Source organism: Rhipicephalus microplus, chromosome 9, assembly GCF_043290135.1.
Source record: "Rhipicephalus microplus isolate Deutch F79 chromosome 9, USDA_Rmic, whole genome shotgun sequence".
NCBI classification, from domain to species: Eukaryota; Metazoa; Arthropoda; class Arachnida; order Ixodida; family Ixodidae; genus Rhipicephalus; species Rhipicephalus microplus.
In genome coordinates this window covers 66,090,495-66,107,621 of record NC_134708.1, presented here as the reverse complement: position 1 = coordinate 66,107,621, position 17,127 = coordinate 66,090,495, and positions in this window count along the sequence as shown.

Here is a 17,127-nt window from a genome sequence, read left to right as displayed (position 1 = left end):
ATGCTAATATGAGTCTTTTCGTAACACCTGCTGTTTTTTCGAACAAACCAATAGAAGGTAATACCTCACGAAACCTGATTGAATATATAAAGAGTGAAACAACATGTCTCTGACTTATGCAGAGTCCTTAAGCTCGGCTTGTGACAGCAAGGGTTGATTCGACAGTATCGATGACTAAAGCAACTACCGCCATAAGAACTAAGATACCAGGAACGTAAAGAAATACATAGGACCATAAAACTGTGATACCAAATGTTATATGCTTATTTGTAACTGCATCTTCTTTCTTTATTCTAGCCTTCGTTTGTTTGTTTGTTTGCCTGTGTGTGTGTGTGTGTGTGTGTCTGCGTGCGTGCGTGCGTGCGCGCGCGCGCACGCTGTTTCAAGTTGAACGGCACATCAAGCGACCTACCTCAAATCCACAAATTGTCGCTAACTGTATGAATGCGAGAAGCGTCATTGCATGCAGCATGATAGCCATTCCTCTTCATGGCTATATATATATATAAATTACTCTCTCTCATCTAGCGCTTTGTTCTATACCTTTTGTACTACTTCAAGACACTATGTATTTTCCCGCTTGTTTTTCACTAATCGTGCTTGACTGACCGTCATCTTGCTGCTGCGCACACATGTAACGGTCTAGAGAGCTCGTCACGCTGTTTGATCTTTTATTCCTATTGTCTTCTCCAAAGCCAACAGAATTGATTGATTGATTGATTATTTGATCGATCGATTGATTGATTAAGATTGATCGATTTATTGAGTCGCATTCAGCACTAATGAACAAAACGATTTGTGTATTTGGTACCAGACACATCGCTGGATGAGGAGTCCTGCAGATCTGTTAGTGAGTGAACCGCAAAAGCACAGCAATGCGATTTTGTTCATGTGACAATCCCATCTAATCATCTAGAAAAGAAGACTCTTGAACTACCAAAATCTTTTAATATTACAGCGTGTATTGTTGGATGTCCCAGTGGGAAGCCAGCCACTTTAAGAGAGAAAGAAGGCTCATACTTGAGCAACATTTACTGCACGCCAGAGTTCTTATTTTTCGCTGTTACAGCCCCCCTCCTTATTTATTGATTTTCCCGCGTATTGATGGCGACGTTTCCGCATAATATAAAGGAACACAAGACACACACACACACACACACACACACACACACGTGCGCACGCACGCACGCACGCACGCAGGCAGGCAGGCAGGCAGGCGGGCAGGCGGGCAGGCAGGCAGGCAGGCAGGCAGGCAGGCGGACAGGCGAAGCGCAACTCTTGTATGCCAGTCTTTCTTGGCCCCTGCCTCTCGTGCGCACGAGTCCCCATCAAGACGAACTCCCAAGAAGCCCGAATTGAAACCTCCCTGGAGTTCACGCTGGTGCTTACGCAGGAATTTGTGAGAGGTCATCTTGTTTGTTCTCGAGGCTAAAGTTACCGCGTGTTAAATGTGTAAACTATATGTGTGTTCTTGTTTCATTAAAGTTTGAATTGCTAGTGTACACTTTCTTTGTCAGTGTCTGTTGGCGAGGCCCTTTATTTGTATCAGCAACATACCAACGCTGTTTGCCCATCTTCATTTGAACCTTCAGATGTACGGACTACAGAACATCGAGATGCTTGCAAGTCAGCCGCTAAACTCCCATTTCGCGCAGTTTGCACGTGGGGTGAGTCTGCTTTTATAGCGTTCCGTACGAATCTAAGAAGCGCGCCTTGTTTGCTCTGAAAAGCCTGAAGAAGTCAGGTTAGTCGCGCCACGTATTCCAACGTTCTTATTTTTAGCGTTTTATTTTCTGTAAAGATTTTACCCTCATCTTTTAGTAGCAGTTACCGGGCATGAGTTTTCGAAGGAGGTTTTATTAAAATGCTTTAGGACGCAGTACACGTTCATATATTTGTGCACATGGTTTAGTCTTGTTGTTCTGTCTGGCTTAGTATTGTGCTGCATATCAAACACTTCATCAAGTGCAGTAACAGAGGCGCAGAAACCGGATCCGGAACTCTCTTATTTCGGCACTGCTGTCTAAGACGCCGTCGAGGGAACTGAAGAAATGGTGGGATGCTGGTGAGTACGACCAAGACAAAAAAAAAGAAGCACGAGAGTGCGCGAAGAACAGATCAATACAGAGTTACTGCTGAGCGCATAAGAAGGAGTCCCGTAAAAATGTTGGATCCTATTCCCGCTGTATAAGAGGCAGGCAATCCACGCTACAGCATCAAACAAATCGAGGTGGCCCAGCCTTAAATGATTGAGAACATACTACATATTAGTATCGACAGTAATACGACAAATTGCGCTGTACTATACCACCGTCCTTCTGAATCCTTAACTACGCGTCGCATCCACATAAATGGATGACTACTCACACGAGCACGAATGTGTTTCTAGGTGGCTTCTTGCATTGCAGAGCTGTGGCAGAGGCGGTATACGAACCGTCTGGCCATGGAAAAATATCATATGGTAAAGCAAGGCCACTTGATCCTTTTTTTGGAAGACCGCCCACCAGATGGTGTATTTGGGCTAGCTTGGGCTTGTCAGTAAACACGTGCAATAACTGCCTCTGGTAGACCCCCAAAACCAAAGTATGAAATTAATTCTATTTCTCAAATGAGAACTCTTACTTTTCCGCAGAATCTTTGATGTGGGCTCTAAATCGTGTCCTGCAAAGGACCTTTAAGGTGTTACGACCAAAAAGTTATTAATATCTGCAGAGAACGTGCAATCTTTTGACATTTGTTCTGCATTAGAGTTACAATACAATCACATGGTTTATATGCACTTGTATTTTCTTTGGTTAAGAATGATTGCACAGCTTAGTAGTAAAGACACTCACCTTCGTAGCATGAGGGCCCGTGTACGAATACCAGCAACGGGAAAAAATTTTTTTATTCTTTATTTTACGCTAAAGACATCACCACTCTGACCAGCCGCTAATGACGCCGAAGAAGTGCAGTAACTCAACCACAGGGCCCTACGGGAGTGTCTGCAGGTTACGAAAGCATGTTTTTCTGTGGTCTGGCTGCTTTCTCATGCTGAAACATTGTAAAATAAAATTATCCTGCAAGCGCTTAGTGCTGTCTTCTCGAGTATCTTTTGCGTCACTCCCTGTACATGGAATTCTTTCTCCCACTGCGTTGATTTCTCAAGCATGGGACGCAATAACTGGAATAGACGAGATAATAGAAGAAGATAGACAAGGAAAGAACTGAAGAAACAAATACATAGAAAGAATGAAAAAGCGAGAATTAGAAACAATAGGTGGCTGACAATGATAATAATTTAAGTTTGTGTGCTCCTGAACACATCTGCATAGGCACGTCTCCTAGTGCCATATTGCAAGATGCTGTGAAAACCATCAAGTGCGATTTTCAACACTTTATATTTATATAGAGAAAAAAAATTACGTGCACCCCAATTGTACCTCAATGTACTTGTTACGTTAATAAATTCTGCCCCGCCGCGGTGGTCTAGTGGCTAAGGTACTCGGCTGCTGACCCGCAGGTCACGGGATCACATCCCGGCTGCGGTGGCTGCGTTTCTGATGGAGGCAGAAACGTTGTAGACCCGTGTGCTCAGATTTGGGTGCACGTTAAAGAACCCGAGGTGGTCAAAATTTCCGGAGCCCTCCACTACGGCGCCTCTCATAATCATATGGTGGTTTTGGGAGGTTAAACCCCACATATCAATCAATCAATCAACATGAACAAAGTCTGGTCTGCTATACGAACCGTAAGTCAGAATATACAGTGCCAAACGAACGAAAGTCTTTATTACCTATTCTCACCCACACACACACACACACACACACACACACACACACACACACACACACACACACACACACACACACACACACACATATATATATATATATATATATATATATATATATATATATATATATATATATATATATATATATATATATATATATATATATATATATATATATATATATTCTGAAGAAGTTTTTCCAATGGGCCAAGTGTTTTGACCGGTGGACCGGTCGAAACCATTGGTAATAAAATTAGGACAACAGATGTTTCTACTCTTATATATATATATATATATATATATATATATATATATATATATATATATATATATATATATATATATATATATATATATATATATATATGTATACTCAGTAATAGTATATATTATATACACTATTACTGAGAGTACTATTTTTCGGCCAGTTGTCTTCCTTACGATATGCGTTGTAACACGACGAACGCGTTGTCAAGAATGATACATATATTTATTTCTCAACAGTTTTGATAGGGGTCTTTTCTTTGTCAGGGGATAGGTGAAAGTCATCTCCGGAAGGTAAATTCCAAGACACGTGCTAATTGACACATGTCAAGGCACTTAACTGACACTCCGTGCATTACTGTTGACTGGCGTCTGCAGGGCATACGCCGGTCAAACTGTTTTTATGCTCTTTCTAGTTTCCTGCGATCGTTTACCCACGAGACCAACGGTAAGAACAACTAGAAAGGTTTCTTTGAGACTTCCTCACAGCAGATGGCTCAGCGTTCACGTGCTTTCAATATAGCGCAATGTTGTGAGAACAAGCACCTTTGAAGCACAAGTAAAATAGATTATGCTGGTTTGATCACTAGGATTGGTGGCACTAAAATGTGGACGTATTGTGTGCACACACACACGCACACTCTCTGACATCGACACACACACATGCTCTCGCACACACAGACTCACAGACACGCACACATGCAGATCCCCACACACGCACACGTGTGTGCGCGCACCTACCCCCTAAACTTACTATGTCTAATTTCCTCGTTACATTTTTATGGTGGGATTGCGTGCAATGACACAGTGTACTTTCATCATAATCGTGATCAGCAGCCTGACTTCATCCCCTGCAGGGCAATGGCCTCTCCCATCATCCGCCAATCAATCCGATTCTGTGCTTTCTGTTGCCTGTTTAACCATCGACCTTTTTATACTCGTCATCCCATCGAACTTTTTGTGTCCCCCTCGTGCGTTTGCCTTCTCTGAGGATCTGGTCGGTTAGCCTTAGCGACAACCAGTTATCCTGCCTATGTGCTACGGGCCCGGCCCATGTACATTTCGTCTTCTCAATTTCACCTATCAAATTCTTAACCAGTTTCTTTTCGCTGACCCATTCTGCTCTTTTCTTGTCTTTAAAAGTTACACCTTAAGTCTTTCTTTTCATCGTTCGCTGCGTCTTCCTCAATCTCAGCTGAACCTTTTTGTAAGCGTCCTGGTTTTTGTTCCTTCGATAAGAACTGGCAAGATGTAGCTTTTATATATTTTTCTCGTGGGTTAGTGGTAGATCACAATTAATAATTTGGGAATGCTTGCTGAATGTGATCTACTGCAACCTTATTCTTCTAGTCATTTCACTGTCATAATTCGGCTCAGCGGTTTCTACCATCCCTAAGTAGTCATACTCCTTTACAACTACCAGCGTCTGTCAACAAATCGCAAGTCGCTGTTTTGGGCCGAGACTGTTTTGTGCACATTGACTTTCAAACCTACTTTTCTGCTTGCTATGTTCATTTCAGTAATCATGAGCTGTAATTTGGCTCCTGAGGTACTCATTAAGGAAATGTCATAAGCTAATCGCAGGTTACCTCTTATCCCTAACTTTTCCCAATCTAGGGACCTGAAAACCTTCTATAAACACGCGGTCAAGGGCACTGGAGAGATCATGTCTCTTTGCCTTAAACCCTTTTTATTGGTATTTTGTCCTTTCTTTTATGGGAAACTGTGGTAGCTGTGGATCCAGTCTAGGTTTCTTTCAGTACGTTTATATAGGGTCCTGCGATGCCCTGATTCTGCGGTGTCTGCATTACTGCTGATATCTCGACCAAGCCAAAAGCCGTCTCGTATCTATCAAGGCTAAGTATAGGGGTTGATGGTATTCCGTTCATTTTTCCATCACCTGATTGATACCAGAAATGTGGTTTATTGTGGAGTAGTCTGTGCAAAATTCTGTTTGATCCTTTGGTTAATTGAACTCCAATGTTGGCCTAATTTTCTTAGCTAATATTTTTTGTAATAATTTTATAGAGAAGGGATCGTAAGGTGATCAGCCTGTAATTTTTCAAGTCAATGACGTCTCCTTTCCACGCAAATGTACTCGAGTGCACAAGCACGCCGACAATAAATCAGGCGTGTAATCCATTGAAGGAGATGTGCAAAGTACACTATAGGAAATTCTTAGAGCACCGAATAAACTAAGCTGTTCGATAATGAATGAACCGCAGCTTAGGCATGGGTACACAATTGCAAGAATTTCATTGGGAAGTTTGCGGTAACAGAACTATGAACGAAATGTTGTATAAAGAGAAAAATACAGATTTTGTTCGAGGGCGATAGACCTATTTATTTATTTCCTTAAAATACAGGCCGAGATTGCCGACCTAAAGCAGGAGGGGCCTACATATATAAAGACAGTATCATGAACAAGCACATCTAAAACGTACACGTCCACAAAAAGGTTTCCTACTCAAACTAACAATTTCATGTATAACCAACACAACAATAACGCCATCGCAGGTAAGTTTTACCAGTAGTGCAATACAGCAACCCACACATCAGACACCAAAACAAAGTTCGCCAACAAATATTCTATCAGACAGAAATCGAAATCAGGTGCTTAAATGACGAACTCTGAGGACTGATTTCATTCCAGTATTGTTTTCGAAAAAAAAAACTGTTGCTGAAAGTATAACTGCCCGAGCAAATACAAGATTCGAAGCATGTGTCGTGCTCAGACGCGTTTTTCACGTCAGCTGCGCTAGAAAAGATGGTCGTGTTATATTGACTTTTAATCTCATAATGCCAGGCAGTTAACATGAACGGGCCATCATTTCACGGATACACAAACAGGCTATCATTTAGGGGGCCTAATCTTTCTATGCCGGATTAGCTCTGAGATTCCCTCGTGTCTTCTCTACTTTTCATAAATAAAAGGAATCGCTTTCCTTTGAATAACTCTCAAGCTGGTGCATGTCTTTTTCGTATATGGTATGAAGTATTTTTTTTAAAGGGACATCCTGCTCCACGAAAATGCGGTTAGATGATGAGTGATCCAAAGCACACGCTTTTGGTACATCTGTTTAACGATGAAATATTTCACTATCGCTTGCCATATCATTAGGCTGTTTTTCTTAAACAAACGTGAAAAAATGATCATATAAAAGACAGGTGCCCTATGATCATCGCATACTAATGTACAAAATAATGTTCACCCATTTGATTTGTCATGACTCGGTTTTACTTCATGACAAATTTCCTCACTGGTATTGCCTGAGCATAACAAAATTTCTAACCGTGTAAGAACTTGACCTTTCGTGACTTTCACAGCCCACTTTCATGACGAAACGTCTTGCTGAGCTTAAAAAGGGGCTCATTTGGAACTATCCCGCTAACCGGCGATTGTCACCTGTTAACTCTTCGTACTTGCCAACAGCCGGAACATTTTAGAGCGCTGCAAAGTTGCTAGAACAAAGCTTTCAGTGTGTGGGGGGGGGGCGGATAAACAACAAGAGGGAAGGCAGGGAGGTTAACCAGGCACATGCCCGGTTTGCTACCCTACGGTGGGGGAATAGGAAGGGGGCATAAAGATAAGAGAGAGAGGAAAGAGAAGAGAAAGAGAGAGAAAAAAGGAGGATTGTCAGTCAATCGGCTGGCGCGTATGCAGCGGTGGCACTACACAAAAGTTAAAGGTGGTCACATAGGCCTGTAGTCCTCAAAAAGCACAAAACAGCTTTGACTGCTTTTTGAGCCGACGAAAGGCGATGACGGTGTTCCAGTAGCATCTCCACAGAGAGTGGCCGATCGTCCAATTGTCGCAATGCGTCCGAAAGCTTCTGTCTTTCAGAGGCAAATCGAGGGCAATGGCATACCAGATGGTCGATGTCTTCTTTGGTGCACCAGACGTGGCATTCCGCATTGTCGGTCATTCTGATGAGGGCTCTATATGGTTTTGTGAAGGCAACCCCCAACCAAAGGCGACAAAGAAGTGAAGCTTCACCTCGACGAAGTCCGGATGGAAGTCGAAGTTCCAGTCGAGGGTTTATTTGGTATAGTTTCGTATGTCTTATGCTTGGGGTGTTCCACTCCGGCAGACTCAGACTACGTGCCAGGTGACGAAGTTGCTTTGCAGTGTCAGTCCTTGACAAAGGAATCGGAAGGGCGTGCTCTTCCTGGTGCGATGTGCGAGCCGCGTTGTCTGCGGAATCATTGCCACCGATCCCACAATGGCCAGGAAGCCACTGAAACTTGACCTCGTGGCCTGTTTCTGTGACGTGGTGAACAAGCTTGACAACTTCGTAAGTTAATTGTTCATGGCAACCTCGTCAAAGGACTGACTGCATGCTCTGTAGGGCTGGTTTTGAGTCGGAAAACACAACCCATTTACTCAGTCTTTGGGATTTGATGTACTCTAGGGCGCCACGCAAAGCCGCAAGTTCTGCCGCTGCGGACGTAGTGACATGTGACAGTTTGATTCGCAGAGTGATTCCTCTAGCTGCAATCAACACTACACCACCAGAACCAGACGCTGCGGTTGACCCATCGGTGTATATGTGCAAGTGGTTGTTGTACATTTCGTGCAGATGGCTCAAGCTCAATTGTTTTAGGGCTGATGAAGGCAAATTAGATTTTTTCTGTATTCCTGGAATTGAAACACGTACTTGTGGAAGTGTCAGGCACCACGGAGGATACACCAGTTTCTCAGCAGGCGTAAAACCTGACGTAAACGACGCACGATGAGCACAGACAATTGCACTAAATTTCGTGCGGGGCCTCTCAGTAGCGAGGGTTGCCAAGTGGTGGGAAGGATTCCTAGCATGTTGCCTGGGGTACGTACGCATCGTTTCAATGGTGATGTGCGTTATGATCGAGTAGTCCTGTGCAATGGCAATTGTTTCAGCTGTCGATGCGCAGCGGGGTAAACCAAGGCATATCCTAAGCGCTTTGGCTTGAATATTTTGGACTGTGCTCAGGTTCGTTTTGCACGTGTTAAATATAACTGGTAGGCTATACCGCTGGAATCGAGTAAATAATACCTTGTACAGCTGTAACGTAGACTCGACAGACATTCCCCAACTTTTCCCAGCAAGAAACCTAAATAAGTGACAAATGGCAGTCAGCCGCTTTTTCACGTAGTTTACGGGGGGTGTCCAAGACAGGTTTCGGTCGATTACGACTCCCAAGAACCTGTGACTCCGGCTGCATGACACCAACTGCCCGTTAATTGATATGCCGCAAGCGGACATTGGTTTTCTGGTGAAAGCCACGACTGCACACTTCATACTTGCGATTTCAAGCCCTTGTTTGCGTAAGTGGTACGATGTCACTGATGCTGCCTTCTGAAGTCGAGCGCGAAGTTGAAGTCGAGTCACACCTAATGTCCACACACAGATGTCATCAGCATAAATGGAAAGTCGTACACTGCTTGGTTGCTTGCCAACTAGTTCAATGAGTGTTAGGTTGAACAGCGTCAGGCTTAGCACTCCGCCTTGCGGGACTCCTAGGCTGCAGTAATACTCGGGTGTCGGGCCATTCTCTGTCTGCACGTGAAGTGATCTATTCTGTAGGTAGCTCTGAACCCACGTATATATCCTGCCACCGAGTCCCACTCCTTCTAGTGCGCTGAGAATGGCTTCGTAAGTTACATTGTCATGTGCCCCTTTAACGTCAAGAAACAGAGCAGCAGATGACCTTTTGCAGGCCTTCTGGTGTTCTACATAAGTCACCAAGTCAACTACATTGTCAATTGACGAGCGGCCTCGTCGGAACCCGGACATGCCATCTGGATATATTTCGTAGAACTCTAAGTACTATTCCAGACGCGTTAAAATCATCTTTTCCATAACTTTTACCACACAGCTCGTGAGGGCAGTCGGGCGGTAAGAGGAAATGTCCAAGGGTGACTTGCCGGCTTTGAGAAGTGGAATCAGGCGACTTGACTTCCATTTCTGCGGAACCATGCCAGCTTGCCAGGAGTCGTTGTACAGCTGCAAGAGTGCCTGCCGAGCTTGATCTCCTAGGTGACACAGAGCGCGGTAAGTGATGCCGTCAGGTCCTGGCGCTGAAGAACGTCTACACAAAGCAAGCGCAGCATTTAGTTCGTCTTTTGAAAACAAAATCTCCATTCGGGGATCACGTGAGGATACAGAAAAGTCGGGCGTCTTTGTCCCAGTGGAATTTGAGCCACAGGCAATCCTTTGACAGGAAGAATCTGCGACATCAATCTCTTCGCAGCGTAAGCGAAGTGCCAGAGATTTTAATGGGTAGGGCTGAGTAGTAGTTGTACGAAGACCCCCGACAGTTCTCCAGATTAGTGACAGAGGCTTTCTGGGATCCAAAGACTCGCAAAAAGATACCCATCGTTGCTTGTCCAACTTGTCCATGTGACGCTGTATTTTCTTTTGTGTGCGTCTGGCCACTCTCAGATAATCAAGTGACCTCGTGCGTCTATTGCTCGGAGTTTCTCGAGATCAATGTCCATATCAGTGTGAGATGAGCTCACCGAAAGCGAACGCGTCGTTGACTGTAGGGCACTCTTTATTGCGTCCTCTAGGTTGAAAGGCGAGGTGCCAACATAGTCTTCCATGATTAATTTGTATTTTTGCCAATCGGTGCACTGGATCGCTCTGGAGGACTTGAGACTTGGAAAGCCGTCAATCTTCAGGTATGTTGGGATGTGGTCACTACCCCTTGTTTCCAAATCCGAAAACCAGTGCACTCTGCGTGTGAACGAGCGTGATACGAAAGTGAGGTCCAGGCAACTGCTATAGGCCGATCCGCGCAGATAAGTAGGGCTGCCGTCATTCACGAGGATAAGTTCACATTCAGAAGCGAAAGACACTAACTGTTTACCTCTAGTGTTGACCTTGGAGCTTCCCCATAAGTAGTGGTGGGCATTGAAGTCAGCAGTTATAACCCATGGCTGGAAAGTTGAATTCGAAATTCCGTGCAAGCACTCACGGTCTAGACAACTTGATGGATGTAAGTAGGCTCCGATGATGGTGAATGTGGTCTTCTTGTTTTTTACTGTTAGGCAAACGTACTGGTTTTCTTCGTCAGGGGTACAGGGTGATGAACATAAGTTAAGTCGTGCCGTATGAACACAACGACCTTGCTGCGCTCTCCGTGGGTAGAAGACATAAAGCACTCATATCCAGACAGTCTCATCTGAGCTGACAGGTTTGGTTCACAAATCACAATTATGGAGAACTGTTCGTGAATACATATTGCGCGAACTCGGACATACGCGCCCTAAGTCCTCTGGCATTCCACTGAAGGACAGATGCGTTCTTGACCTCCTCTCGAAAGGATAACATGTTGCGGGCCATCGTTTTACCTTAGAGCTGCAAGCACCGGACTCAAAGTGTCCAGCACTTGGAGTGCGCTCTGCGCTGATGGGGTTTTCATGTTGCTTAGGAGCATGCGCATTGCGCTCATAAGGGTCTGCAACATGTTGATGACCTGGCGATCCTCAGTTGTCTTTTCATCAGTGGTTCGTGATGGCATCGAGGTTGGCGGAAATCGATGCGCCTCTGAAACAGGATGTGTTCGTGGAAGTGATGGCCACTCTTCACGAGGTGGGAGTCTTGACCCTGATTCTGTTTTCAGTGCATCCGTCTTCACAGAGCTTGACGATGGGGGGCCAGTTCTTCTTGCTTGAGATGACGGGTCTCTATCGGTAGATGTCACGTTGCGTGATGATCTGTGGTGACGCCGACGTCGCCTGACAGTAGCAGCGGCTTCCCTGTGCGTTGAATAGTCGCGCACCATGCGTTTCAGCAACGCTCATTCATTTCTCACTCGTGGGCAATCTTTAGACGATGCTTTATGAGCGCCGGGGCAATTGGAGCATTTGAACGCAGTTGCGTGGCAGGTGTCCTCTGAATGAGGTTCGGCACACCGCGGGCACACGAAATTGCTGGTACATACTCCTTTGACATGTCCCATCTTGAAGCATCTGAAGCATTGTAGGGGCTTCGGTATGTATGGACGGACCTGATGGCGAACGTGGCCAACTTTGACGTGTGGGGGAAGACTCTCTCCCTTAAAAACGATCTTCAGGCATCGTGACTGACCAAGCCTCGTGATGTGCTTGATGAGGATGTCGTCTGTAGTTGGCTTTATCAAGATTGGTAAACCGTCAGCGGGAATGGAAATGTCTTTCAGTGTGGGTAGGCACTTTGTCAACATGGTCAGGACACGTCGGTAGTTCAGGTTCTTATCAACACTCGAGCTGACACGCCAGAAGTTCGCAGTTATGTATGAGCGGCACATAGCAATCGCTGATTCTCTGACCGGAAAATAATGCCTTACATAAGTGCGAGTACGTCATTGAGATCAAGCATGTGCCTATTCGTTGGTTATGACGATTTCAAGAACATGCTGAAAGGAACAAAGGAATGACGCACGCTTACATAACTTCTCGTCATTTTGTGATCACCTGCTTCCCCAGCATGCCTGTGAACCTTCAAGAACGGTCGAGAAAAGAAGAGCAACGCGTTTCATTATATATATATATATATATATATATATATATATATATATATATATATATATATATATATATATATATATATATATATATAGAGAGAGAGAGAGAGAGAGAGAGAGAGAAACACGCACAGCGCCGCCCGATCCCTAGGCCGGCTGTTCTCTCTCTCGATCGTCGTCCTTGTCTTCTTCCCGTATAGCCTATAACGTGGTATCCGCTAAACACTTGCAAGAAAATTTGTTCCAATTGCTCATACAGTGGCTGACAACGATGACGAATTATGCCTGAAATGGGTTTGCGCCACAATTATTAGGTGATCAATAACAAGCTTTTGTAATGAGTTGGAGCATTCGATGACCCACTCATAACGCTATTCGCATTGTGCTACGGCTGGTTTTTTTGCTGTTTTGAAACACTTTATTAGTCGTAATACCGCCGTTCTTTACCACACCTTAAGCCAGCCTAAGGCAAGTTTGTAAATACGTCCCATGCATTGGCGTGGCTCAGCGGTGGAATCCTTACTCGGCTGCTGACCCTCAGGTTGCGGATTCGAACCCCAGCTGCGGAGGCTGCATTTCCGATGGAGGCGGAAATGTTGTAGGCCCGTGTGCTCGGATTTGGGTGCACGTTAAAGAACGCCAGGTGGTCGAAATTTCCGGAGCCCTCCACTACGGCGTCTCTCATAATCATATGGTGGTTTTGGAACGTTAAACCCCACATATCAATCAATCAGTGGTGGGATCTTGGACTGGCATGCAGCGCACCCCGTTTCAAGCCCCACTATGTCATTAATACTAGTTATATATATATATATATATATATATATATATATATATATATATATATATATATATATATATATATATTGTGCGATGTGGTTACGGACACTGGTGGTGGTGGCAGCGGTCAACTAAGGCGCCACGCGAGACCCAAGTTTTGATCTAATAACAGCTTTCGCTGTAAAAAAGGAAGAAAAAAGAAAAAGAAAGACGGGCGGGAAAGTCAACCAGACGCCCGTCTGAACTGCTATCCTACTCACGGGGGAAAGGGAATAGGGAATAAAGGAGGGGAAATAAAGAGAAGGAAGCATGCAAAAACACTGCCGAGTTCCACAACATACTCAACGACGTAAGACCTCGGGCGCATCACATTGCACCGTAGGTAATGGTGCCTTCTGAATACTTGCAATTATTGGACATAGATCATCCAGCACCTTTTGTATGGACTGAGACGACGGTAATTTGAGCGTGCCGGCGAACATGCGAAGTGTGTCTAAGAGTAACTGAAGGACTGTGAAAATAGCTTTGTCTTCTTCAGGCAAATGGTCAGTCGTCATTCAGCGTTCAGTATTACTGATGTGCACTGTGACTCTGTATGCTGCAGCGACTTCGCCAACGAAGGCCAAGCTGGGGCAGAAGTGTCCATTCCTTCCTTGAGGTTCTCGCTGGCGTCGTACTTTTCACCTATGAGTGGGACTGCGGCTTCAGCAATGTAGACCAAGTGTAATTCTTACAGGCCATGAAGTGTCCGATTGATAAGTCGGTGAAACAGGGTATTCAATGGGCGCTGTAGATGAAGGGGAATCGCTATTCTTAGATCAACTTGCCATTTGTTTCAATACTGCAATTTCTTCTTCGTTGGGCTCCCTTTTGAGGAAGCTTTGTGAGGTTCACTACAATTTGAACACTTCGGCACTTAGGCTTAAACGGTTAGCTCAATGGGCTTCAGCGCAGAGAAAATGTACTCGCTTACTTTCGCATACACTTCTGACGTCACCTATTATTGTGCAGTTGTGACAATGCAATGGTTTCGGCACAAAAGGCCTTTCAGAGTTTCTAAAGTAGCCAACTTTAGTACATGAAGGTATAGAGCTGCCTTTGAAGTCTATTTTTGAAGGCAACTTTCTACAGTTTTATCGACGAGCTGAGCGCCGATACCAGTGTACAGCGTGCATTCCCTGTTGCGGGTTTCATTTCCTTTTTATGGCCACAAGTTCGGCCAATTAAATTCTCACCTTACAAAAGGCTACACTGGTGTCTTTGTCTATGTCATGTCCCGTGACATCTGGTCACGGTGTAGTGGCCAGATGATAAAACCAGAGCAAGAAAGAAAGCTTTTTTATATGTTTTAGAATCACAGCTTACCAGGACGACATAGTCGCTTTTGGTATTCGTATCCCATTGTATGCCTCTTTTAATGGTTCAGAAGAAGATGTTTCGCAAGGAAACTGGGCTTCCTAATTAATAAAATTGTTTACCAATGTTTGTGAAAGCCAAGCCTGCCTTCTTCTGAGCTTACCAGAAGTGTCACAAATGTTTTCGCACGAAGGAATTAGAGAGTCTCCGCAATGAGAAATTGTAAGGTTTTTTTTTGTGTTTCCCAATTTACACTTTGACACTGGATTTTTTTCTGTGTGTGTGTGTGTGTGGTGAACGCTTCCACGCACGTTAGAGTTTATGCTTTTCCGGATTATAGCGTATAGAGCTCCGCTTCAAGTGCTAAATCTCGAAAGCCCATGGGCTGCTAAGGAGGGGACGCTTTCCGGAAGGACGCATCCCGGCTTATAAAACTTTTTTGGTAGTCGACAAATTCGAACTATTTTGGGATCGACTTCAAGATCTGAAAGTAGACCTCCAAGCTCGTCTTTACGCCGGAAGTAAGAAATATCCACGCCTAGCCACCACTTCCGAGCTCGAAAGGCGTGAAAACTTTTGCCTATGCGTCGAGGGCAAAGTGCGGGTTATTGCTGTGCCTGGAGCAACAGAATTTTGTTTGGTTCAAGAATAATTCGTACAAAGTCGGGTTTATAGGATCAAAGCAGGCAGACTCAGCGGCGTTCTGGCTGGAAAAGGCGGGATGGTTCATTCCAAGCACGTTCGAAAAACACAACAAAGCTGCGAACACTTTAAGAAGCATGATAAATGAACTGCCAGATATTGGGGAAAATTCGAAACTGCCACGGCTTTGGTCGAATTTAGGGGTTCCGCACGAGCGAGCTTAAAAAGTGTTGTCTAAGAACCATTCCGAACGCGCTTTCGAAAGCCAGTATGCCGAGATGGTCAGTGATAAGCCAGGTTTCATTAGGTCTATAGCACAGTGGCTAGAAAAGTTTTCTAGTCACTACACATATAGGTTGAGATGCCGTATACGGAAGCAGACGTACGAAAAACTAAGCTCGCTTGTTTCTGTGTGCACCTAAAGGTTTTTTTTTTTGCTTTTTGAAACGGAGTACTGCTGAGTAGTTTATACTACTAAACTCATTACAAGCTTCGTATATCGATGCCACATGTGTGCTGAAAGCTTGAATGAACTCTCGATTAGTCAGTACATCTGTACATCAAAGGGTGTAGAGATGTAATACCAGCATAAATTTCAAAGCAAACTAGCTACCAATGACTATAGGACGTACACCTCCACTTCCTGGTGGCACTCCATTCGTAACTCTAACTTCCGTCCGATTGAGACTCTGAAACGTGCAGTTGAAACGTTAACGTAATCAACAGCTGGAAACAGAGTCCGCTTTCACGCTGCACGTCTGTGCAGTAATTAGAACTGCGAGAACTCTGATTGGTCACGCTTAGAGCTGGCATTTACGCGAAGTTAACACGCGTAAATGACTCTGTCAGGCGCTTTTGGTCTCATATGATTTCAGCGATCTTTTCTTTTTTCGTGTGTCAAATCAAGGCCCCAGTTTCTAATTATTTCTCGTCTATAACATACAGTAATTTTATTACCTTAGCAAATGGCGGCTCCAGGATTTTTTTTACGAGAAGGAGGTGGTTGGGATTGAAGCGAGAATCTAGGAGTTGCGTTTTCACTGTTTACTAAGCCGAGGAGAGGCGGGGTAGGAGAAACCTTAGGAGAGTGTTCCAGCCCCTCCATCTATATAACGTCAACTAGCGCCACTCCTATACCTTAGCGAAACTTGCATAACTTCACACATCCGCGTGAATGCGCTGATTTCATCATTCACTCTGTCCCTCAACCGTCCGATCCGACTTGGGGATGCAGTGGCATCTCCTATTCAAAAGTGGATTCACTGAAGCGCGCGCCCAATGATCCTATATTTTAGAATAGTGGAGAACATGGGCTCAGGCTTCAGTGCATATTGAATTCACGAGGTATTCGTACGCTTATCCGCCTGCCGTTGGAGATAACAGCCGACAAAGGGACGAAGACTAATTCTGTAGTCGCTGATGCGGTCGGCTGGCACACTTTGCCCAACGGCACATCTGCTGAGTCTAGGATGCACAGCCAGTTCCGACAAATCACATTTGAATACTCGCATAACATGTTCAGATACAAATATATTTAGTGCATCGTCTATAAATGTAGTCAAAACCAGTTTTTGAACGGTCGTTGCTAATATTTCGAATTCTCGGTGTTGCATCATGAATATGCCATTTTGCCTCTAGCGAAACATCTCAGCTGTGTTTTTGTTGTCATTCAGTTCCGTAATTCTTTGCCCTTGTTTTCTTGTTACTACTGCAAACTGTGCTCCATTAGTTAGTTTGGTACCAAAACGATTCAAAGTGTGCATGTTCGTTCGGTCTGATTGTTCTTTGAGGCCAAATCTCAAGATGGCTGTGGTAAGAAACAA